At 39.5% G+C, this 26,506-nt stretch overlaps 1 protein-coding gene across 1 annotated transcript in view; it reads right to left on the bottom strand.

The window, feature by feature from the left end:
• The window catches only part of Met (MET proto-oncogene, receptor tyrosine kinase), a 108,999-nt gene extending 83,717 nt beyond the window's left edge, over positions 1-25,282 (bottom strand). The window contains exon 1 of the mRNA XM_076834151.2: positions 25,061-25,282. The gene's annotated coding sequence lies outside the window, so the exon portion shown is untranslated. The remainder of the gene's footprint in view (positions 1-25,060) is intronic.
• Between the last annotated feature and the right edge of the window lie 1,224 nt (positions 25,283-26,506).

Below are 26,506 nucleotides of genomic sequence, written 5' to 3'. Positions count from 1 at the left end.
GAGTAGTCAGGTGAAAATACAGGGACATTGAGAGACAAGAGTTATGACCTCAATATTGAAAAAATAAATCAGTGCATGATCATTTCCTGAAAACAATGGACACAAAGGAGGAACTAGTGACTTTGGGGTGCAGGAAGAAGTTTAGGGTAACTATAGCAGGGCATGCAAAGTGTGGTCAGCAAAAAATAAATAATAGTTCTATGGGCGTCTTTAAGATAAGACATGATGCGTTGTGACTTCCTCTTCACCTTCATGAAAGATGTACAAGTCAAGGACACAATACCCTTCAGCTTCCAAGCAAAGGATTCTTATTGAGGATTCAGGTTCTGAAGAACAAGCAAAGCTAGAAAACTGCAGTTGGATCAGCGAGTAAGGTGAAATTTCAGTAAGGTAAAGAACTGGAATGTAATAAAAAATAACAATAACATGCACAGAGCCTTTACCACGTGCCAGGCATTCTGCTAAACTCTCTGATTTACTCTTCAAAAAACCCGGGGAAGAAAGAAGTATTCTCATCCTCCTCTTCTGAGTGAAGTCAGAAGTCAGTTAGATCCAGGATTGGATTCCATCTAACAGACAGGAATCCATCCGCCCTCTTAAATACTTCAATACTGAAGCAGCTTCCTGAGCTTTCAGGGAAGCACACTGGAGCAGAAGTCAGAAGTCCTTGGCCTCTGATTTGGCCCTTCTCCCTCCAGCTCTATGGCTTCAGGCCATTCACCCACTCCTAGCCCCAGGGTCCAATATTCTCATAAGATTGCTTTTAAATATCAAAAAGGGATTTCAGGACTTCTGCAGTAGCTCATGGAGGAGCACTTGCCTAGCATGTGGGAAGCACTAGATTCCATCCTCAGCACCACATAAAAAATAAAGGTATGTGTCCATCTACAACTAAAAAAAAGAGGGGGGGATTTCATCTCTGAAAGTACTTAGACCATTATAAAATGTTCAAAAATGTAGGGAGTTGTACATGCTATTTTTTATATATAATTGTTTTGAAAGGTACTAGAAATTTTTCGATGCTAATGAGGAACATCATAAAGAAGAAAAGAAAAGAAGGATTAGGAACAAGTTGTTCTCTTAGTCTAGTGTCTAGTGTATATTATGTGAAAAATGAAAGGTTCTTCTCAATATGGTATATATCAGTATATTTCTCAAAATTGGGAACATTAACCTAATAAATAATTTCTTACTATATTTTCTCTAGAAAATACTAATAAAAGAAAACAAATGAACCATTACGGCCAAAAGGAAGAAAAACAACATTATGACCAATTTGCGTGTTAGTTGTTGGCCATTAACACAGTACAGAATGTGAACGACTTTTTTTCTTTCTCCTCTAGGCTTTTTGAAGGATTTCAAAATTAACTTAAAAAAATCTAAGGTATTATGTTAAATTATGTTTTAAAAATAAGATTCATATCATAAGTTCGGTACATTATGTTATCTCACTTGGTGAAAAGGCAAAGCCATAGAAAACCAGTAGGAAAGGATTCCTTTGAGGAAAAAACCTTTCAGAAAACACACTTGAGTTACTGCCCTGTTCTCCTACACCTTCTTTCCGTTCTCTCATAACAAGTAGTGATGCCATTTTTCATACTGAGAAAGGAAAGAAAGGTTAAAATTACTTATCTTAATTAAAGAAAAAAAAGTGAGACTATGGCCCATCATCAACAACAGGACTTTCATTTAAAATATGGGTTTCTGTTTAAACTTCAGATATGAGAAAACTTAGGCACCTAAAATGCTCTGTTTCTTTTAGCCATTCTGTTAATTAAGGCCAATTCTTATTAACAAAGGTATGTGTTGCTCAGACCAGATCTCTAGGAAATGTACGTGTCCTGCCTAAAGGATGAAGGGAGATTTTTTTCTGTTGTTGAGCTGGATACTCTGATGACTCTGACGGTTCACCGAGTGATAGCTGAGGGATGAAGTGCAGACTCTAGAGCCAGGATGCAGGGTTTGAATCCATCCACTCATTGTATGGCCTTGGGTAAGTAACTCTGAGCCTCTACTTTCTCTTCTGAGGTATGGGTGTGACTATGGTACCTTTCTCCCCTGTTGTGAGGGTTATTCAATGAGTTCATACATGGAAACCACAAAGAATAATGCCCAACAAACAGTGGGCCAACAAATGTTCTCTAAGTATTACTGTTTGTTCATTCCCCCAACAAACACTGCTGAGCATCTATAATATGCCCAAGGCTGGGCAGAATGCTGAAGAAACAAAGATGAATAAATTCCTTTCCAATTGTCAGTGAGGCCTCAGACAAACACACCACAGTTTAAATTCTATGTGGGAAGGCCTCTGCAGGAAACTTCACCAAGCTAGAGGAGTTAGATGGGTTTTCCAACTAATCAATCACAGTCCTTTCCTCATAATGAATTCACAATCTTGAGGTGAGCACTGGAGAACACATATGTATGGCAGTGAAGCTAATTAGCTGTATGACCCAAAGCACAATTTCTCTGGCATCACCTGATTTTCAGAATTATGGTGCTGAACTAGTCATCTGCTTAAGCTTCTTGAAGTGGATTGTAACAACTATTTTGTGCATCGCTTTCCAATTCACATGTTATGGTTTGGATCTGGACTGCCCCACAAAGTTCATGTATTGAAGGCTTGGTCCCCACTGCAGCAAGGTTCTGATGTGGGGCTTTTGGGAAGTGATTAGACCTTAAGGGCTGTGAACTCAGCAGTGGATTAATCCATTGACAGCTGAATGGACTACTGAGAGGTGGTAGAAACTATAGGTGGTGGGACACAGACTGAGGATGGAGGTCACTGGGGCACTCCCTGGAAGGATATTTCTTGCACTAGATCCCTTCCTCTCTCTTTCTTTCTGCTTCCTGTTTGTCTTGAGGTGAACAGTTGCCTCTGCCATGACCTTCTACCATTATGTTCTGCCCAAAGTAATGGAGCTGGCTGACTATGAACTGAAACCTCTGAAACCACAGGCCTCATGAGCCCAAATAAATCTTTTCTCCTTTAAGTTGATTTTTTTCAGGTATTTGTCACAGCAAGGAAAGCCTGAGTAACCCATCATATTTTAGTGACATCATCTTGGTAGCTTGAAATCAGCCATGATGGGAACATCTACACCATGGAAATTGACAAACACCACAAATCAGGACTCTTTTCCTCCCCTAAAAGGATGAGTTTGAAATATGTATTAGCATTCCTGCATTCAACTAAAGAACTCCAAAGTATCTTCCAACTCTAATAATTTTCATCTTTGAGACTGTTTTTCTACAATTACATGTTATCCCAGTGCCATCCGCTTGGCATATATCACCTTCTCTTCCCCATTTATGTGCCAGATCTGGCTGTGCAAGCAATTTTAATATTTATATTGGCAATGACTCCAGAAATACATTCATATATTTTTGTCTTGATGCACTTATTTCTGTGATGTGCCTGAACCAGGCTTTCAATATAGAATGTCTTTTTACTGCTTCTGTTTGTCTTTTTTTTTTTTTCCTTCTGAAATAGTACTAGCCATTTAACCAACTTTGAATTCTTTACTAAACGGAACATATAAAGATGATTCAAACAGACTGACTAATTCATTCTCTTAAAATGTTGTGCACACATCAGGTGAAACTGAATCACTCATAAAACATTCCTTTATTTCTTTTCAGTTGATAGTTAAAATAATCTCACTGACAAAACATTTCCTGGGAGTGATCATCTCCATGGCACCCTGGCCATTAAACTTTTGGCATTTAGGAGTTATTTCCTTCTACAAAGACTGTTCCTTAAGCTATGAATTTCAGCATAGCCTAACCTTCAAACCAGCCATTCAACCATCTGCCATCTGTCTACTTGCAGTTTTCTCATTAAACTAGCTTACATTGGTCTGTTCATTCTCCAGAAATCTTGAACTGCATTTAAGACACTAAGTACTTTACTGAGAGCTACTTGTGCCTATCGATACTTTCATCATCATATTCACCATCCATGAAAACATGGTGTAAAATAGATGTCATATTTTCATACTGATACCTCAGGAGAAAACACAGCATGATAAAATAAATTTTTTAAGAGGGAGACTTTCTAAATTTTCATGTAAGTAAGTCTACTTTCTTTAGAAATTGATTTTTTTTTTTTAGAAAACATAAAACTATGTAGAAAGCACTTTATAGTTTACAAGACACTATCAGTTCCATAATCTTTTCTAATCATTTTAACGTGAACATTAGTCCTATGTTTTCAGATGACAAAACTGAGGTTGAAAGAGGATAAAATATTAGCTAAAATGTACTAAACATGCAATCCAGGTCTTCTCAGTATTTCTAATTTTTAAAAAATATGTGATGTTTATTCAAACTATTTTAATTATTTACATTTCCTGGAAAGTTTTATTCAAAAGGCACAGTATTTTTGTGAGTATCTATTCTTACCTGCCCAGCACTATCTCTTTTGAAAACCCTCCATTCCCTGTCTATGGTACTGTCAATCAGTCACATGGCCTACTTCCAACCACAGGGTAAGCCTGTAAACAAGGCTTGCCTTTCAATGAGCTGTATTCTCTTGATGCTTCTTGGAGGGGTGAACACATGACCAAAACAAGGCCAATCGTTTTAATTTTGGGGATTTAGTATGGATGCTGGGAAAGGATCTCTCTCCATCAGAGATCACAAACAGAAAAGATGATGTGACCTTGGAGAGTCTGGACCCTCTTTGCCACTCAGGGGAAAGTCTGCCTGAGCGTGAAACTGATGAAAGCAGCAGGAGGGCCAGACATGGAGAGACAGGCTCCTGATGCTATTGTTTGAGCATCTATATCCAACCATGTCTCAAGCTAATGGCAGCCAGTAAAAATTTCTTCTTCTTTCCTTTTTTTTTTTATCAACAGTTTCACAATGATTCTTTTATTCCTTGCCTCTGAAAAAGTTCTGAGCAAACAATATTAGGAGAAAATACCACAAGCTTGAGAGTTTAAACACAAGGTTGAGTGTGTAAAAGCAATTTAACGTAAAATATTCAAGTAACTGGGACAAAAGTGGTTTCTTTACTTACTTGAATAATTAAATATTTAACTTTGCTCTTGGGAATCTATCAGCTAAAATCTCTGAGGGGGTATACTGATCTTTTCCTACTATATAATTTCAAAGTCTTCTACAATATTTATATAACATAATCTCAAGATGAAAATAATGTATCTAAGCAAAGAGTCAAGATATAAAAAGAAGAAAATATTTCAATACTGCTTTTAAGTGTATAAAACAGATTTATGATGATGGAAAAGAAAAATGGCTGAGGCTCCATAATAAGGAAATTGCAGCCATAAAAACAGTCATGGTTAAATCTCCAGGAAGATTTGCCAGAGTGAAATTCTAAGGAAAATTTCTAGCTCTCTCTCTACATTTATATTATTTCCATTAGCTTTAAAAGTGGGACCATAAAAACAAAGTTATAGAAAAAAAGATTCCAATAGGAGATTTCCGATGACGTTTAAAGTACTGTATTTATAAACACTCATTACTTCTGAAGTCATATTACATTATATCACACAATATTAATCAGATATTTGTAAGCACCCATTACATGCCATGCACTAGTTTATACTGAGAATTTCTGCCTACAAAGGGTACATAGTCCATTTGATTTAGAAACAGTAGGATAAACTCTATAATCTAAATCTGTAACCTAAATAGAAAAGTGAATGTAACAACAGGGTTGCTCAGAAAGCAAATCTTAAAATGTGTTTTGCTCAATGTTTGATTCTTTCACCTAAAGATTTAACACTGTTAGCCTAAGTTGACTTTAGAAAGATAGAACAATGCACTGTTTCAAAATTTCTTTCTAATGCAACCAGATAGTATTTTGACAATGATTTTTAACAGTGAGTCAAGGGCACAAAGGAATCTTCAGGACTTTTGACATGTCCACATTTAAATGATCTATATATTTTTAAAAAATATATGATGCTTATTTGAGCTTAATAACATGTTTTTATAACATTCTTCCCAAGAGCTCACGAGATAGTGGGGCTTCAGGGTGAGATGTGTCTGGGCCTTGCCATTTTCATACCCTCTGAGTCTGAGAGTCAGTTTTTTCTTCCACACTTTGTGGGCTGGCCAAGAGGTTAGAGATAGATTTTGACATTTCATTTCTGCAGCATATCCTGGAGTTGATAAACACAGCTTCTATGTATCCTGAGTTGTGTTTTAGCCAGTTTTTACCTGCCCTCAACAAAAATGAGGAAGTGGACCAGTGCCCAGGGTGAGACCACTCCATACACCTGTTGACTGCATCTTCACCTTCCTGTTCCTATAGACAGTTGAAATAGCGTCACTCCGTATTTCCCACCCTTTGGCCATCTTGTGGTTTTCCTGTTTCAAGCTCTTGAAATCCTTAAGTTGTCCTTCAAGATGAGACAGGCCATGGCAAGGGCCTCCCATATTGAGGAAGGAAAGCAAGTAGGAACCATTACTTTACCTCTTTAAATGAGTAAGCCCTTATCTTCACTGAGATTCAGGAAGTAAAGATGCAAGAAGTCCAGGGAAATCTGAAATCTGAATTTCAGAGAAACACTGAATATATATATTTTTTAGTTTAAGTAAGTACCCTAAAGGAATTTTACAGGATAGTTCTATTTGTACACAGAGAATAATAAGGGCATAATCATTTTATTTTTTTCCCAACAGAACTCAGATTAAAAAGATTCCAATGAAACCTATTTATCTTTGAGGTAGAACAGATTTTTAAGATTTCTGTAGCACATATATATTGCAAACAACATATAATTTTTTTGGTTGTTTTTGCTGCTATATATCTAAAACATGCTGTTATAAAAGTGATTACCAGGGTAACCTGTTTCTGACAGGTGGTTTCAAATATCATGTAAAGGTCTAGCAAAGTCTTTAACTCAAAAAGTTCTACTGTAGAAACCAGCCTATACATGGCATGAAATTTCTGAAACATAAAAAGTGCTCCTAGATTTGGACATTTTATTTATTATAAGATTCAAATATAAACAGCTATAGAAGAAAATAAGTTAAGCTTGGCACTAGAATAATTTCCATGTGTTAAGATTAAGGTTTTCTAGAATCTGCCTAAAACACTATTTCTTGATTATTATACAAATGTGTCTTTGGAAGAGAGAGAGTGCTTTTATTCAGATTCTTATCCAGTATTGCATTCTTTTTTCTAATAATCATTTTAAAAGTTGAAAACGACTGAATCTTCACATAAGAAAATGCCAGTTGTGCATTTTCCAGTTATGATACATGATTGAGATCATTGTTCAACCCTGATACAAGAGTCAAGATAAAAAGAACAGGATGCCATTATGTTCTCAAGATCATCACTCATAAATTCATAATCTATTAACAAACATCTTTGTCCTTTCAAGAATGGTGGAAAGTACCCAACTCTGGGAAAGAAGAATAAATGCACATTTGTTTTACCATTGTGCATATTATAAAAAAATACTGTTCAGAAAATTCATTGAACTGTCAAAGCCTTGATTGACAGGACAAGCATTTGTCCCATTAATAAATTGTAGGTCAGAAATGAATGTTTTGTTGCCCTTGTAAATGTGAAGGTTGAACCTCCCCACTCTTAAGGAAGTGCTAAAATGCTTGTAATTGAAAGTATTATTTCATGTTTTTCAGCCTAATGGATGAATGTAATTTTATGATTTGGACTGGGCAGAAGTGCTACCAGACTTTGTTCAATTACTACAGGAGCAACAAATAGTGTAAACCCACATATCTCACTTGAGATGCATCTATGTATGCCAGTTAAAATAATCTTGTAACCTTTTCTCATTGCATTCAAATGCAGGGCTTTAAGAAGATAAACCTGACTGAATAGTCAGAATGTGAAATACTAAAGGAGACAAGTTGGAGAGGAAACTGGCACATTACTCACTAATGAATCAGACATTCCCTGCTCAGGGGCTGCATTGTGCTTCGCAGAAGGCAAGCTATAATTCCAAATGGGAGAGGTGTGCTCAGCAAGGGGTTGATCAATTTCTCTGGTTTTACCAAAAGCAGAAATCAAATGGCTATGGGGGAATGCCAGCAGTGAGTGGGTCCCATTCTTAGGGTGGCTGTCATATAAAGAAAGTGAAACCAACCTCTGGGGAAGAGAGTAAGGGGAGAGGCATAAGGGTGCCAGAGGCCAGACTCCAGCCTTGAAACTTGGAGTGGTCCAATGGGTGGGCGGGGTGTCTCCTTGCATCAGCATTTTCCGCTTAATTCTGATTTTTATTTTGTTCACGCCTAAGGACCTAAGGACATTTTTTTTTTTTTGAAAGTCAATGCTATCAAGTCAAAGTGGAATGAACTAGGCTGTCTTTTTGAAGGCAAATTTTGTCAACAAGACATTTTCATTTTCAAGCAAAGTAGAAGAGAACTGTTAAGAGGTCAGAAAAATTTGAATGGAAGGAATTCACAAATCTGGCCATGTTTGTTGAGGCGAGGACTCCTTGGATAAACATAATGCAATTATGTTGGAAGAAAATTTAAAAGCATATCAACAGCATTGTGTTGAGATCAATGTGTCATCAGAAAATAAGAAGCAGTCAATACCTAGATTGTTGGAAAAGAACTTTCTACAAAATTTTAAATACTATTAAATAAACAGAGAATGCCAAGAAAACCAATTCTCATGAAAATATGACAGTACAGAAAAATAGATACAGAATCCAATTTCTAAAACTCAGTGAACACTCGGGATTCTTAAAAAAAAAAAATCAATAAACTAAAAGGTTAACACAACTTAAAAACAACTGTGCTCAGCACTGCATTTATAATAACTGATCAATTTTTTTATTTGGAATAACTGATCAATCTTTTTTTTTAATTTGGTACCAGGGATTGAACCAAGGGGCACTTAACCACTGAACCATATCCCCAACTGCCCCACTCCTCTGCCCCCTTTTGAGACAGGATACCATTAAATTGCTTAGGGTTTTTGTTAAGTTGCTGAGGCTGGCTCTGAACTTGTGATCCTCCTGTCTCAGCCTGCCAAGCCACTGATATTATATTTGTATGCCTCTGTGACCGGCACAACTGATGAATTTAAGGAAAAATTAATCAGGACAGGACAGTTTGTGTGTATGTGTGCTTGGGAAGAGAGGTTCAAAGAGAAACAGGAAGGGCAAAGAAAGGGCAAGTCATTAAAAAAGAAAAAAAATAACTTTTCCAACAAATCTAGGTATTGACTGTGAATCTGTACCTCCAGCTCACCACCCTCCCAGGGTGCCCTGAGGATGTCACTGTAGGAGCGCACAGGGAAGAAGAGCTAAGTGTGCAGACAGAGAAGGGGTAGGAGGAGAATTTCAGAAAGGAGATATAGCTTGAGCTCAGCCCTGCAGGGGCATTGGAGTGGCTCAGCATGGGGTCCTTTGAGCAGAGCAGAACTTTACACAGGCACATGGGGGGACAATGTGCAAGGGTGCCTATGAGCTGAAACTCACAAAGAGGCTATGTGAGATGGGTTAGCAGTGGATGAAGCTGGAAGGTTAGGCTGGGGCCACATCAAAGATGTATCCTGTTTGTGGGGGCGGGGGGCGGTGTAGGGGAGTGTGTGTCTCTGTGTATTTTATCTATGGGGGGAGTTACTGGAAGGTTTTAAGCAGGAGACAGAAGTCAGCATATATATCCCTTTGGGTAACAATGTAAATGGATTGAAGTGGGAAGGAACTACAGGCCAGAAGACACTCCAGAGATCATTGCATCTGTCCAGGCATGAGGATGGAGACAGACAGCAAAATGAATATGTCTGGATCTGTGTGTTCATATTACATCTGCGTCCAGAAGTCCATCTTGTTATGGTTTAGATATTAGATGTTCCCCAAAAGCTCATATATGAGACAATGCAACAATCCCCCGATGGGGATTAACTGAGTGGTAACTGAAGGCAGGTAGGGTGTGGCTGGAGGAGGTGGGCACCAGGGGTATGTCCTTGGGACATATATTTTGTATCTGGTGGGTGGAATTTCTCTTTCCTGATCATCACGTGAGCTGCTTTCCTCTGTCATACTCTTCCTCCATGATTTTCTACCTCACCTCAAGCCCCGGAGGGATGGAGCCAACTGTCCATGGACTGAGACCTCTGAAACAGTAAGCCCCAAATAAACTTTTTCTCCTCTAAAATTGTTCTTTCAGGTCTTTTAGTCACAGCAGCAAAAAAAAAAAAAAAAAAAAAAAAAAAAAGCCTGAGTAAAACAGATCTCTTCAGCAGCACTTCTATCACCAGTCTAGTTTCCAATATACTCTTTCTTGTCCCTTGTTCAAAGCACCCAAATTTCTGTCTCTATAATTCCCTGACTGTCCAGTAGTGAATTCCCTGTCGCCCACCTCATTGAGAAGCAGTATACTAGCAGCCTGACTCATGAGCTACAGAGCACCCAGAAAGTGCACCCTTCCTCTAATGTGCCATTTTTGACCCCCTCTCTAAAAGCTACTTAAGATTACATCCAGTAAAGTATTTATTGAGGCCTTACTATGTGCCAGGTGTTTGGGAAACATCACTAAACAAAACGAATACACCTCTGTTTCTTGTGGAATATCCTTGCTAACAGGAAGATCCAGACAACTAGTAATTAAAAATAAGTCAATTGCATAGTAGTGGATTAGAAGTTGACAAGCTTTATGGGGGAAAGAAAGTAGAGTTGGGGGAATCAGGAGTGCCTGAAGGGAGAGGGGAAGCAGTCTATAATGTTTAAAACTGGGAAGGTGGCTTCTGAGAAAAGTGTTGAGGGAGGGAAGGATTCAGCCATCGGAGATATGAGAAGATATTTCTGGGAAGAGGCAAGAAAGTGGGAGCAAGCCTGGTTTGTCTGAGGCTTGGAGAACAGTCAACCTGGAACTTGGTGACTGTTTGAGTCAGCTTTTTAACTGCTGTGACCAAAAGACCTGATAAGAATAATTAGAGGATGAAAAGTTTACTTTAGGCTCACAGTTTCAGAGGCCTCAGTCCACAGATGACTGACTCCATTACTCTGGGCTCACGGTATAGCAGAACATCATGGCAGGAGAGTGTGGCAAAGGAAAGCAACTCAGGACATGGAATCAGAAAGGAGATTGAGAAGAGTGGGAGGGAGATGGGAGGGAGAGAGAAAGAGAGAGGGAGAGAGAAATAGCTCCCTTGACCACAGACAAAATATAAACCCAAAGGGTGCGCCCCTATTGATCCACCTCCTCCAGCCACACCCTACCTGCCTACAGTTACCACCCAGTTAATCACTACCAGGGGATTAATGCACTGATTAGGTTAACGCTCTCATAGCCCAATTAGTTCGCCTCTAAACTTTCTTGCACTGTCTCACACATGAGTTTTTGGGGGACACCTAATATCTAAACCCTAATAGTGACTGACAGGTGACATCAGAGAGGACAAAGAATCACAGTGCATAGGACCCTATAAGCCACTATGAGATTCAGGTTTTTACTTAGAAAATGGGGAGTCCATGCAGAGCTCTAAGGAAGGGAAAGACTATTTGAATGGAATCACCTTGGCCATCTGTGAGATAGACTGCTGGTGGCAGTGTGGAAATAATGAGGCCAGCTGGCAGACTTCTAAGGCAGCCCTGGTGAGCAGTGGTCATGGCCTGAGACAAGGGAGGGGTGATTGATGAGAACTGGCTGACTTCTGATTATATTTTGAAGACAGAGCTAATAGGATTTTCTGATGACTTGGATACAAGGAGTGGCGGCGGGGGAGTGGGAAGGAAACAAGAATACTCCAAAGATTTTGGATTTCATAACAGGAAGAATGACTTTGCCAGTTATTGGCATGAAGAAGCTGGTGGATGAAGCAATGAGTAGGCATTGAGAAAACCAAGGGTATGATGGGCTGAGACCAGTTTGATTTTCTTTACTGTTGAGATGCTGTTTTAGTAGCCAGGTGGAGATGCTGGCAGGGAGTGGGAATCTTTCTGGTTCCATGTCCTGAAGAATACCTGGTCTAGTGATTTAAATTAAAAAACTGACAACATATAGAGGATGAAAAGTCCTGTGACTGGATGAGGCCACCAGAGAAAAGAGTGTGGAGAATGAAAGATGAGAACTCAGTTCTGGGGCCACCAAAGCTATCAGACTGAGAAGATGATGAGACAAAGAAGGAGCCACTGGATATCCTTGTGACAGCTTTGTCTACAATTGCGAAACCTGCTCTTCCACTCGTATCCTACCTCAGTGCCTGTTGTGGTTTGAATCTGGAATGTCCTCCAAAGTTTCATGTGTTCAGAGCTGGGGTTTTGGAGAAGTAATTGCATCATGAGAACTCTGACCTCCCAGGTAGATTAATCCACTGATGGCTGAATGAACTACTGGAAGGCAGAACTAGTTGGAGGAAAGCCGCTGGGGTCACGCCTAAAAAGGGTTTATCTTCTCTCCAGCCTCTTTCTCTCTCTCTTTCTCTCTGCTTACCAGTGGCTGTTATGAACTAATCAGCTTTCCTCTGCCACCTCCTTCTGCCATGATGTTCTGTCTCACCTCGGTCCCAGAGTAATGGTGATAATCATCCATGGACCGAAACTTCTACAACCATAAGCCAAAGTAAATCTTTTCCTTTAAGTTCTTCATGTTAGGTATTTTGGCTACAGTGACAAAAAGCCAACTCCTGCAATGCTTAAAATTTCTCAAATTCCCAGGATATCGTCCATGACTCCCATTCCAGGTGTTTGAGATCTGTCCATTTTCTTCGCTTTTCATCATTCAAGGCAGTGTCACTTCTGTCAACAACTTAAGTGGTCTTCCTTCTCTACTCTTGCCTTGATAATCTGTTCCCCAATGTACAAGAGATATTTTTCTAAATTGACAATATATGTCTTTCTCTACAAAACAAAAGGTCAATTCCCGAGCAGAGCTGAAAACTCATGCATGACTCAGCTTCTGTCTGACTCTCCAATCTTACCTCTTACCATTGCCTTACTAGTCACCCTGCCCTCTTCCAGTTCTTGAAGAAAGACACATACCCTCACACTCTGGATGTCAGCACATGGGGGTCACTTGTTATGGAACACTTTTGTCTTCAATTTTACCTGGATAACCCTCCGTCTCTTTCAAGTTTAACCTTAGGTAGCACTTCTTCTCGGAAGCCTTCTCTGATCTATTCTCATCTTCTAGTATGGGAATGAGAACACTCCCATGTGCTTATACATCACATCTGCCTTCCCCTGATCTAGCCTGTCTTGCTGTAATTTATTTATCTGTCTCCTACTAGACCACGAGCTCCAGTTTTAGCCCCTGTGTCTCTGCCATTACATGGCACTTGGTAAGCATTTGTCAAATGAAGAGATACAGAATGAAATCACATGTGAAAGAATGATCTTGAACAAAAATTTTGGCAATATAAATTGAAAAAGAAGACTAGATTAGAAAGACATTAGAGTGAAAAAAAAATGTGTCAATGATTCAACATGGATTTGGACCACAGGAGAGACTGAGATGTTGAGGAAGGCTCAAAAATGTCTGTATTGGGTGTCATAAACAAAGGTAAGGAAAATAGGAAGTGGAGAGCTTGGAGACAAAAAGTAATTAGTTTAGTTAATAACTCTGTGGTATCTGTTTTAGTTATTTAGTAGCAGTGTCTATAAAGTAAATAACAACCTAACGATGGTGGTCTATGAAAAAGAGGAAGAAAAAACAGTAATTTGGGATCCACAGGTCCATTAGTGTATTTGAAGTCATTGAAGTAAGTGAGACAAACCAGGGTATGTTCAATGAGTGGAAAGGAAGAATTCAGATGGAATCTCAAGATTAGAATCTGAATTAATACAAGTTGAGCATCCCTCAAATGAGAATCTAAAATCCCAAATCCTCCAAAATTTGAAATCTTTTGAATGCTGAAATGCTCAAAAGTTCTGAATTTCAGAGCATTCTGGATTTGGGGATTGGGGATGTTCAATTGGTAAAGTCGATACAAATATTTCAAAAATCTGAAAAAAAAATCCAGAAATATGAAACATTTCTGGTCCCAAGTATTTCAGATAAGGGAGAGTCAACCTTTATTCTAAAAGACAGAAAGAAACATTTAAATATAGAGCAGTAAGAGGAAAAGTTTGAATTTTTCCCCCCCCAAACTAAAGAACTTTAAGGAAGGGAGGACTAAGATATATAGTATATAAACACAATGTATTCCACAGAGGAGTCAAGTGAGACAAAAATCAATGACCATTAGATTTAGCAATGTGGAAGATACTGGGGATTAGTGAGGAGGCTTTCTTGATGCATGAAAGAGTCTGCTTGAGTTAAACGAGTTAAGGAATGAATGGGAATAATGAAAGTAGAGAAAACAGGTTAAAAATTTATTTTCAAGATTTTTTTCTTAAAAGGATAAAGAGAAATAAGAGTGACTACTTGCCTTACATTTGTGTTTTATTTGTTTCCTGAAGCAGCAGCAAATTGAGTAAAAGAGCTAATGAGTAATGAAAGGTGAAGAAATCTTGAAAGCTGGGAAGGGTACGTAGAGAGGGCTGGATAGATGGAGCAAAGTGACCAAAGATGTGGGGGAAAATGGAACCAGGGCAACAGGTTGAAAAGCCCATTTCATTATTTGAGATGGAAGCAAGGAAGTAATAATGGGTGACATGGAAACCATGTGAGCTTCTGTTACTCTCTAAATACGAGAGGAGATCTTACACTGCAAATAAAGGGAGCCAGAGACATCCAAGAGCTTTGGAAAATGGTGAGTGTCTGCAATCACTACAGTGAGTCTGGGGGGAAATGGGACTAGACCCAAGAAACCCGATTTGCTAGTAAGAGAAGTAAATGCAGTGGATTGGTTCACGTAACTAAAACAGGAACAAAGATTGGCTTAAACAATCCTTATCTGAATGCACAGTGCCATTCCCATTATGTGTGTACACAGTCAGCTAAGTCTTGGGTACTAAATGGTTATACGGTTATGATCTAGGTAGTAAATTCCTTGTAATGTTTACATAATTCATCAGATCTATGGGCCTTTATTAACAGGAAATGCCAGCATTTGATTATTTTTATTTCAAAACCAGCTTTATTGAAATCTGAAAGGAACAACTTCAAGGAAAAGAAAATATATTGAAACAGATACTCTTCTCTCAATAATGCCAACAGTCTAAAGATGTTTAAGAAATGAATTAGATATAATGATCATTTATCTCTGAAAATTAAAACCCCATTTAGGAATTGTGGGAGAGCCTTTGTCCTGAATACCAGTCTAGTTATTCATTTAGAATCTTTAATAACATTTGGAAAGTAATTAATCAACTTATGACATAGATTCAAGGGCTGTCACCTTTCATTGTCATTAATGAAACTGTCTGGAGTTTTTATCTGCACTTTTCTGGTGATTTAAAGAACTTTTTTTTTTTTTTTTTTTTTGTAAGCTCTTTGAAGACCAGAAGAAAGTCTAAAATCATTGGGCCTTGACGTACAGATTTCAATGAACAATCCAAGTAATGTGTTAATGAGACCAAAATAAAATTTAGAAGTCTCTTAATTTTGACAAGATGGAAAGAGAATTTTTGAAAAGTCCAAAATGCATATTCATTTCTGTTAGGAGGAAACTTTTTTTTCTGTCAACAATCTCTGCTTTGGCTGCTTCTTTATGTCATTCAAGAAAACTTTAAAATTGTACTATTTGGGGCTGGGGATGTGGCTCAAGTGGTAGCGCGCTCGCCTGGCATGCGTGCGGCCTGGGTTCGATTCTCAGCACCACGTACAAACAAAGATGTTGTGTCCGCCGATAACTAAAAAAAATAAATATTAAAAAATTCTCTCTCTCTCTTCTCTCACTCTCTCTTTAAAAAAAAAAAAATTGTACTATTTGATGCTCATTTAAAAACAATAATAGCTCAGGTAATATTTTAAGCTCAAAGGTTCACCCAGGTCCAAAATGGATTTTATTTGTTTGCTTGGTCCTGACTAGATAGTGGTTAGCCCGTGGGCTCTCTCTGGACAGTAGCCTCTGGCTGCAATGGGAGGAATTCTTCCTGAATGTGAAGCCACAGTTAGCTGACAGCTGCTCACCTAAGGGGGCTTTAAAAAGTCAGTGAGAGAAGGCAGACCCTGATATGAGCTTTCCTTCAGACTTTAGATAACCATCTGCATCTGCATTTAGAATATGTAATTCCCATATACGCTTTGGCTTGAACTTTGTATAGTCAAAGCCCAAAGAAATGGCTTCAAGATAATATCTTCAAGGAATGTTAGTTCACATCCTCAGCAGGTGATATTACAATGGAAACTGATTATGGATATGATGTTTATGGGTCATAAGTTTTGATCCCTGCAGTAATTAATACATCATAATGAGGAAATATACCAAAAAGATTTCAGTCATGAAAATGATGTAAAACATTTATAAACTTGTTGATTTTTCTTTTAATATTATGACTTCCTTATATTAAAGATGTAATTTTATATGGAGTCTGTGAAAGTAGATAATAGAGTACTTGAGATACGCCACTGACAGTCAGCTGTTTATGCTTCTGTTTGTACTCATGTTATTCTTACTAGTAGCTAAGGGGTAGGACACACTACAAGGTCTGATTTAGGACTGAAAAGACCAAATTAATCAGCTTTGTGCTACTACAGTGAAATACCAGAAGCGGTTAACCTCATAGAAAAAGGTTGACTTAACTCACAGTTTTGGGTTCAAGGGCAGGGTGCCTGCACTGTCTCAGTTCTGGCAAGACCTCATGGTGAATAGTGTCACAGTAAGTGCTCACACAAGAAGCCAGGAGCCTGAGACCCTGGAGTCCCACAATCCCTTCTGAGGGCATGATTCCGCATCATATGGACCTCCTACTCTTAATGGTGCACCACTGTCTCCCAATACCACTACTCTGGGGACCAAATTCCCTACTCATGAATTTGGGGGAAAACAAACCACAGAATAAATGACAGTGTATCTTCTCCCAGAACCCAGCCACATAAGACAGAAGCAGAAGGCAAGCTTAGACTTTGCTTACCATGTGCCCTATCATTTTTCTGTGAGTTTCTCCTTATTTCCCATTTTAACCTGTCTCTTTCCCATTTAGAAGACAGGCAGTCTGGTTCACCTGGAACACTATTATGACTTAGAATGTACCCATGCCCTTGACCCTTCATGACTTCACCCACTATTAACACTCTATGTCATCAATCCAATACCTCATCAAAAGCTCCAGGTCCTCTCCTTTATCATCTATTTTTAACATTTGTGGTATGAGAGTAATTACGAAAAATGTTCTTAAAATTGAAATACCTCTTCCCAAATGTACAAATAAAGAGGTATTTGTTCATTTATTGAGGCATGAGATCTTTTAATTGGATTTTAAAAAATCTTCTAAATGTGAATGTGTACACATTGATACATGATTATTACTGGTAGTTTCAGCCAACCATAGAAATAAAAATTAAGATGTCTACACTGTACAAATAAGTTACTCCTTTATATAGTTCCATGTGTAATGAAATGTCAGAACAAGCTTTAATGATGATGTATGTATTGCATAAACCTTCAGGGTCAACAAAGGAAGTCTGCTTAAAGACCATAACGATGTAATCTACCCTTCCCCCACCTCATACAAACCATAATAAATTGCCAAATTCTGTCAACTCACATGTCACACGAAAACAACACACTTTTGATCAGGAAAGGTTTTCTGAAGATATGTGATGAGCAAGAAAGATCTCAATACCCATGTTTCAGTCCCAAGCAGCCCTGCACTCTGATCACCTGCATTTCAACTGCTCTCAAAGCTACCTGTTTGTGTTCAGTACACCAGGGAAGTCCAGTTACCAGAAAATACACACTTACTAACAGGAAATCTGACGACCGTAAGAAGGTGTTTTCCTCTGTACAATAGAGTTCAAAGATGTGTCATCCATGCAATTTGGAGCAAAACGCAACACCTTTATTATGGTTGAATACCCCTCTTTCCTCCCTGCTGTATTATGGCAACTTATGATTACAGCATTACGTTTTCTGAGCCTGCTTGAACATGCATGCAAGTGACCTTCCCTTTTCTGTGCATAGCTTTCAATCAGTAAGCATGTCAAGGTGGGAGGAAGGATGACAGGAATAGCAAAAGAGGAAAAATCAATTTTCAGAAAGCATATGGTAACAACTGAATATTTAATCAAATTAGCCTAGAAATTCCTTCCTATTTTCAGCACTCTTTGCAAGGCAGTTGCTTCATGATACAAAATGAATTTCAATAAGTGTCATATATTTAGTTAGATGGCTTATTTTTAAAATTTGTTGAAACAGGTCACCAACTCACAATGTCTCGTTCCAAGACATGACAGATGGGTATTGATATTGAATAGAGAGATTGACATTAGCCGGAAGGTTCTAGGCAGAAGAAAAAGTCATTCACTTAACACCCAACAAAATATTTACTGCGTACCTACTACGTGCCAAGAAAAAAAAATAAATATTTGGGCTTTATATTGCAATAGAAAGAGGAGGTGTGTCCAAATCATTTCCTTGGGGTTAGTAAGGATTCTGACTGAATACCAGAGTACACAGTCTTTAAGGGTACTTATATTTTTTCACATCACATCAAAAATGCATTAGTATTCATTCAAACATCCATGCTGTCATGGTTGCAGGATTTTATACCTAACATGGATTTTTAAAGATGCTGTTTACTGACCCTTAGCAAAACCAACTTCCTTTTTTTTTTTTTTTTCTGGAACAAAAAAAAGGGGGCCTTACATGGTTTCAAAGATTTCTGAGACATCCACATGGTTTCAAAGATTTCTGAGACATCAAAGAGCTCAGAGGGACACACAGTTTATGGATAATGGCTTAAGATTTAGTGAATCAAAAACACATGGATTAAATTTCCCTTAAAAGACCCCTAGGTTTAAAACTTCAAGAAGGAAAATGCACTGGTCCCAAGCAAAGCCAACACTCATTTTTTTTTTTGTTTCTAATTTTTAAAGTGAGTTTGAGTTGCTTTTGGACCCAAAACTTGGTTGGCTTTTTCTCTCCCACATGAATTGGCCCCAAAGGACTTGACCTACCTCTGTTAAGCAAATTTACTCTACTTCTCTCTCAGATTTGTAAAGACTACTATCATATGTTAAAATTCTCCAGCTTTGAATGTTCTTCTGGATATTTTCAATAAGATATTAAAAATTAAAAATCGTTCTTGGTCTTATCCAACAATTTGGATAATCCCTTCCCCCCACCTCAGATAAACCATAAGAAATTGCCAAATTCTGTCAACTCACATGTCACATGAAAACAACACACTTTTGATCAGGAGAGGTTTTCTGAGGATATGTGATGAGCAAGAAAGATTTCAATACCCATGTTTCTTTTCTTTCTTTCTTTTACATTCAACTTCAAAATTGGACCTGAGATTCTAGGTACCGTCTCAGATTTCCAACTACTGGGGATCATAAGATCATTTCAAAACAGGAAAAGGGCACTGATCTTAGTTTGTGCACCATTTCATGACATTATTATATTTGCATTTAAAATAGTAGGAAGAAATACGGTACATAATCTTCCTTTCTAACACAATGGCCTTCCAAAGGCAGCTAGCCCAGGCATTTCACCGAGTTTTTTAGGACTAAAGAAACAAGTTAGTGCATAACCTGTGAGCTTTTATTCCTTTGGAAAAATAGATTGCAACACTGATCTGATTGCTTTTAAAGGGCACACAAAACCAGCAAGGCGGTGCAAGTTTTGAATTTCAATGGCAGAGGAATAACAACAGGCGAAGTTCTGTCAGATTAAAAAAAAAAAAAAAAAGCCAATATTCCAATGCGAGGTTTTATCCTGAATGACAGAACTTGGGAATTAAGTTCATATATAAAGTTAGGATGGATTCAGATTTCAGAGAATGACTATTTCAGTTTAAGAATAAAACAACTAGACTATTCTTTACTTTAGAAATACACCTACTTGATGCACAATATGTGGGTTGATAAGTTGAGAAAATAAGTATGTAACAATAGGTGATCAATTATAAATTTTTTTTTCTTTTTTGAATTGCTTGATTTACAGGGGAAAACTTTGAGAATTCTAAAAAATAAAATGTTTTTCAGAAGTGGTCATGGGGCTCTGGCTGTGCCCGATGCGGAATCCTACAGGACCCAAAGGTTCCATAGGGGACAACTTGGCAGACATAGTGAGGAACCAGATTGCAACTGGAACCCCCAGGGGCCAAATATGGCCTGCAGACTTTCTGTCTCTTTAGGCCTTACAGTGTTTTAAAGACACTGAAGCAACAATTTAAAACTGGGAGATGTTTAGCTTCTTTTGAAAATTTGAAAGATGCGAAGTACTGCTTGGGCCTGGGCCTCTCATCCTGAGCCTTAAGGTGATTCTCATGATGCCAAATGGTGACTGTCCCCTGAGGTGAGGCGTTTTCCAAGCAATAACTAGCTCCTAGTGAAATGGTTAGTTTTGCTCGTTTAAGTTACCTATTTCCAAATCTTCATTTAGGACATAGATCATAACAGAGGGAGGAGGAAAAGAGGAAGAAAATCAAACGTGGTTCCTTAACACTGGAAAGGCAAGAGAAAGAGAAGGAAAAGAGAAGCGCAGGGCACAGAGGCTGCACAACATCAGCAATCGCCTCCTTTCCTGTCTCTAGGTTCATATTTTGGAAGGGATCGGCAACAAAGGCCATAGTATTACTCTCAACAAATCCCACTGGGCTAGGCTCACAGTATAGAAAATAAGGAGGAGGTCCAAATGGACCAATATCTCTGATGGAACATGGCTGAGAGGAATGTAGAGAAATGCTGTACATTTCTTTCCATACTTCATAAACCAAGAGGTATGGGTCGCCCCTCTATTTTCATCTTTGAAACTGTAATTGTGGTGGACATTGTCCAGATTCCCCGGCCCCTAAAACCAGAGACTCTGTGAACAGCTGTGCAAGCTGTTCACTGCATGATTCCAGAAAAAAAAAAAAAAAAAAAAAAAGATGAGAAGGGAACTCTTGAGGAGTGCTCCCAATATTTACATGACTCACCCCCATCTCCATAGGTTCTAGCTCAAACCTTTGATGTGAGGCCTTCCCTGACCTTGCTACTGAATTTTTCTATCACCACCCTACCCCCTCTTAAGCTTTGATGGTGTCTATTCTCCTTCACCACTTTATTCTGCCATGCAGCTCTTATCACTACCTAACATGTAATACATTTGACTTGCATGTTTATTGCTCACTTGCCTCAACAGAAGAGAGCATCATGAGGTCAGAAGTTGTTTTTCTGCTTTATTCTCTACTAAAACACCGATATCTAGAACTAAGCCTAGTAGGTGCCCAACAAATCATTCTGCATGAATGACTTAAATCCTCAATCACATTTTCAGAGTATAAGAACCTGACTCTCATTAGAACTGGTAATTCTCTAACCACATTTCCTTCATTATATTACAAGAAACATTTTAAAGTTCTATCACCCATTATATAATGTATATGGCCCAGAGTCTTTAGATGATTTCTGGGAGCCCTATAGCTACATAATTTATCACAGATTTTAAAATCAACAAGAGTAACCTGCATAAACACACTTGCACATGCTTACACAATCACAGGAAGAAATGCATATGCCTTTGCATGTGATTGCAAAGTTAACTGTTCCCCATTTCACAGTGCTCACACCTCCTGCTATAATGCCACATGTGTGATTTTTCTCTCAATTATATTTTACAGCTTATAAAAACACTTTCTTCATTTTTTCCCTTGAAAAGCAAAGTAGTCAGATTTTACTGGATGTTTTTATTGAAACAAAACCCAAGGGGAATATTTTAAACTGTTTAACACAGCTGAAGAGATATCTGAGAATGAGCTCTCTGATGGAAGTGTAGATTACAAAATTACTCACAGCTTTTAATCTGATAACAGGAGAACACCCCACACATATGAATGAGGCCTTTACTTGGTATGTCCTACTACAAAAAGAGAAAAGGAGAAATAGAGATAGAGAGGGAGGAGATGAGAAAAACTTCAGGAAGTGTTAGATTCATCATCTATCACTAACTTACAGATTCCATCTGATAAGCTCGTTGGAAAAATTTCTCCAAGAGTGAGCCTGGCTTGATGACTTGGGTACGTGGTGCTATTGAGAGGATGGGGTTGGGCTCAAGTTCAGTTTCCTTGACTATTATATGGGACTATTAAGCTATTAATATCAGTCACACCCAGCTCCCAGTATCAGAAAGATGATTCATGAAGAAGCTGCTTGAAAAATTTAAAGTCTTTAAACTCGAATCTTTTTTAAAAAAATATTTATTTTTTAGTTGTAGTTGGACACAACATCCTTGTTTCATTTATTTATTTTTATGTGATGCTGAGGATTGAACCCAGGGCCTCGCACACGCTAGGCAAGCATTCTGCTGCTGAGCCACAATCCCAAGCCTAGACTCAAATCTTTTGATTTTTAAAAAAATTCTGTTACTTAGTAGCAAATGGGAATATTCTTACTGTCTTTCTCATATAATGTCCCCTTAAAGATTATATGGATTTGCACTCCATTTTATGTATGTGATGCCTGTCTGCATAACTAGATTGTAAACCCTTCAAGGGCAGATAGGCAGATCATTCATTTTTTCCTTTAAAAAAAATACTCCTAGTACCCAGCACATATAATACTCAAAGTAAAGTTCAGTTATTTTTGGTGAGGCAAATGTGGGCCTGGCAGCAACTCAGTGTCTGTTAAGAACAGAGAATCAAAGTAATCCTGAATTGACATTAGTCAGCTTACCTATCATTTATTACTAAGAGCTGACTATTTATTTTGCACTGAGAAAAGCCCATGCAGAAAACTCTGCCCTGAGGGCTTGGTGTCAAAGACATGAGTTCCAACATACATCAGCCAAGAAAAAGAAACAAATTCCCTGGCATTTAAGTTTCTGCATGTATTTTCTCCCCCTAAGCGAGCACAATAAGAAAACTAGGCGTCCCATGAACAAACATAGTAAACCAAGGGAAATCTCAGGGACGGGGAAAAGAAAGCATAGATGGCTCTGATGAGAATCACTAAATGTAATGACAGTAAAGAAGAAACCAGGAAACTGGAATGGAGAAATGTGGACACAGAGGGTTTGGAAGGGGTTGTGACCAAGAAAAGAGAAGAGGATGAGAAGGAAGGAGCAGAGAGATGGGAGGCGATCTGAATGTGTGTGCTATTGCTTTGATGTAGCCACTAGACAAAGTGTGCGTCCTGAGAGGAAAGTGTTCTTCAGAGTTATTCACTTTAAAATAACCATATTTGAGAAGAAAAGTTCACTTGGGGCTATTATACAGATTGGCAAAAGAAAAACTAGACCAATTCTATTTTGAACTATTTGTTTCTGACAACAGCTACAATAGTTGATTCTTAAAATGTATTAAGAAATCAAGCCCTCATTAAAAAGAAAATTCAAGATTACTGTAGGGTATATGCTTATAAGGTTTTAAAATGAATTTATAAAATATAGGAATTCCCTCTACTTAGAAAAATGTTATTTTTCTCTGATTGTAGGTTTAAAAGTAGTGAAAATATTAGTTTTGAGCTTTCACAGTGATTGGCCATGGTTCATCTGGTACATTTTTATTATTCAGATAAACCTCATCCTCTAATTCTGAAAGCATCAAATGTAAATCCGTATTGCAAATGATCAAGAACAAAGCATCTTTGAAAAAGGAGTAGGCAACAGACGGTCTTCTATCTGTCATAAATCCCATCTTACTCAAAACAAGATATGTTTAAGTTAATAGCTATTGGCTTATGCTCTGTTAAGTTTGAAAACTGAACACAAATTTTAAACTACCAGTATATTTTATAGGCAATCAGACACGTTTTTAGTACTACAAAAATTTCTTACAAATGATGTAAATATTACCTGTGTCATTCATCAGTTCAAAAAGTAAAATTGAATGTAAAAGACTTGCCACAAGAGACCAAAGCAACTCATCTTTGTTCCTTTATGGATTTTGACGGGTTGCAAACAAAGCCCAAGAAGCTTCTAGCTGGAAAGGAAAGCTATATACCTGCAAATAATCCCAGCATCATTTACACTGTTCACATAAAAGCACAATTTATGTCCCAGTAGCAAAGAGAATCATGATGTACATCATTTTCAGATCATCTTCGTGCAGAAAAAAATTCATTAGTCAGCTATAATAGTTTAGCTGTAAAGGAAAATAATGTTTTTCTGAATTCATTTGCATGGCAATGTGCATGTGTCTGGCTGATGGAAACCACAGAATAAATCTCCACCCAATGCTACAAAATGTGAACAGTCTTCTTAAAATTCAGTCTATATTCTCTCCTGCATCGGCTTTTCCAATCCTCTCATATTCAAGGGCCATCTTAACTTGGCAATTAAAGTATCCTGATTATTTTGCCTAAGAGAGTTGACAATATTTCATTCTGCTCAAGAGCTCCTTTGAACATAAAACTGATAAGGGAAAATCCACTAGGCAACTATTCATGCGTGAGCCCCAGGAACCCTTTCCAACTGCCAAATAGCAAATGGCTCTTTTTAAAACATAAGAGATATGAAACGGGAAACCACCACACTTTGGAGTAAATTCTGCATTGTACTTTTTATGGGTGCTTTCAGTATTGGGTCAACACCAGCACCATTCGAACCACGGACCTCTGGTTCTAATCTATTTCACTTAAGAGGTAAGGTATGATTGAAAACGATGGATCACAAGCCTTGTGTGTTTGCCAGAAATGAAGAATTCTCACCGTCCCAGAAACACCTGCCCCTTGGAAAGACCCTCACATAATACATTAGATAAATCAGAGCTGGGAACAAGGAAATGGCTTGGCTCAAACCTTGCCAGCTGCATCACCCTGGACAGGGTGACCGGATCCCTTCTATGAGGGCTGAGTCAGATCACAGCCTTGAAACTTGCTGGGCCATAACAGTCATTCAGCGCCCCTCTCCCGCCCAAGTCACACAGGTGACCAGAAACAACCCCTGAAAGCGACAAGTCCAATTCTAGTTCCCACCTCCCTCTGTCTACATCCCTTAGTTTCCGAAGCCCCTAAAGTCTCTCCCACATCCGCGGTCTTGTCCTCTGGAACAGCAGTCAGGTCTCTTAGGGGGGAACAAAGAAAGCAGAAGAGAGGTGGGGTGCGGGATCTGAGGGGGGCTGTAGTTTTTTACCTTGAAGTGCCCAGGATCCGGCAGAGGAGAAGTCAGCGGCGCAGGGACCACCCGCGCACTCCGCGCCTCCCCGCCTCCTCGCAGCGGGTCAGCTGTCGCCCCGCATCTGGCTCGCGCCCTCAGCCCGGCTCCGCATCTGGTCACAAAGCTCTCGGAGCGTTGCGGGCGGCGAGGGCCTCTGGGTCACCTGCGGCCGGGCCGAGCCCTAGCGCCCCGCCCGCCCGTCGGCCGCGCTGCCTCCGCCCCTAGGCAGCCGCGCGCTGCCCGGCGGTGACTCAGCCGGGCATCGGCGCGCGCGGCCCGCAGCGGTCCGGGCGCGTCCAGGCGGGGGGCACCGCGAGGTGACTGGACCCAGGAGCTCTCCCGTCCGCCCGCCCGCGCGTGCGACCCAGCACGTGTCTGTCTGTTTGTCTCGCTTGCAATTCGTCCGCCTCGTCGGCGGGTCGGAGGACCGCCGAGGTGGGGATTGGCACCACCCAGAGGGGGAAACCGGCCCCCGCCCTTCCTGCCGCCCGCTCGCCGCGCCTGGCCCCGTGGGGGTCGCGTTTCCTCCCGCCCCTCCCCCGCCCACGGCAAGGTGAAACTTTGTAGGTGGAGAAGTTTTCTTGCCCTGGCTGTGCGCTCTCTCCGCCCTCAGCTAAGGCAGCCTGAAGTTAGCACAGCGGGGGATAAGCGGGACCAAGTCTCCCCCTCCTGGTGCTCCGGCGCCCGGTGTCAGCGCGCGGAGCGCAGAGCGCACGACTGGCACCTTCCGCGCACCCCAGCGCGTTGCCAGTGGGAAGATCCCTAGGCGCTGACCTCGGCTTCTCCCACTCCTCCACTAGCCGCCGGGCGCACGCCTGGATGCAGACAGGTTTGGGCACCGCGGAAACAAGGAATTCTTTGTCGGAGACAGTGGTAGGAGTGGATGGACGATTGTCCCAAAGATTGCGTTATGCAACCGTTATCCCCTAATAGAATAACTCGGATTTCTGGAAGGAAGAACAACAGAGGAGTTTAACCTCCGAAAGGGTTCAGTTTAACTTTTTGCCCCCTGTAGCCAAAAACAGGCCGATTGAATAACTAAGGAAATAGCAGTAAGCAAACTAAACCGAACAAAAGTTTAATTCTTAAACGTTGAAGTCTCAGGTCTTTCTTTCTCTCTTTCTCAGTTTTTGGCAGTCTGCATGTTTTTTTTTTTCCACCTTTAAAAAAATGGTGTACTATAATTGTACATATTGATGGGATTTGTCGTTCCATATTCGTGGGTGCACACAATATAGTAATATAATTTGGCCAATATCACTCCCCAGCACTTTCCCCCTCCCTCCCCACTTGTCACTTCTTGGTACAATTTTCTCTTTTTAAAGGGTTTTGGAACCTTGGTGAATTGAATTAGGATTCGTTTGTTAAGATACATTTTTGTATTTTACATGTAAAAATTGGCATTGATCTACAAGTATAAAC

Source organism: Callospermophilus lateralis, chromosome 1, assembly GCF_048772815.1.
Source record: "Callospermophilus lateralis isolate mCalLat2 chromosome 1, mCalLat2.hap1, whole genome shotgun sequence".
Lineage (NCBI taxonomy): Eukaryota > Metazoa > Chordata > Mammalia > Rodentia > Sciuridae > Callospermophilus > Callospermophilus lateralis.
This window is presented reverse-complemented; position numbering and strand designations above follow the sequence as displayed.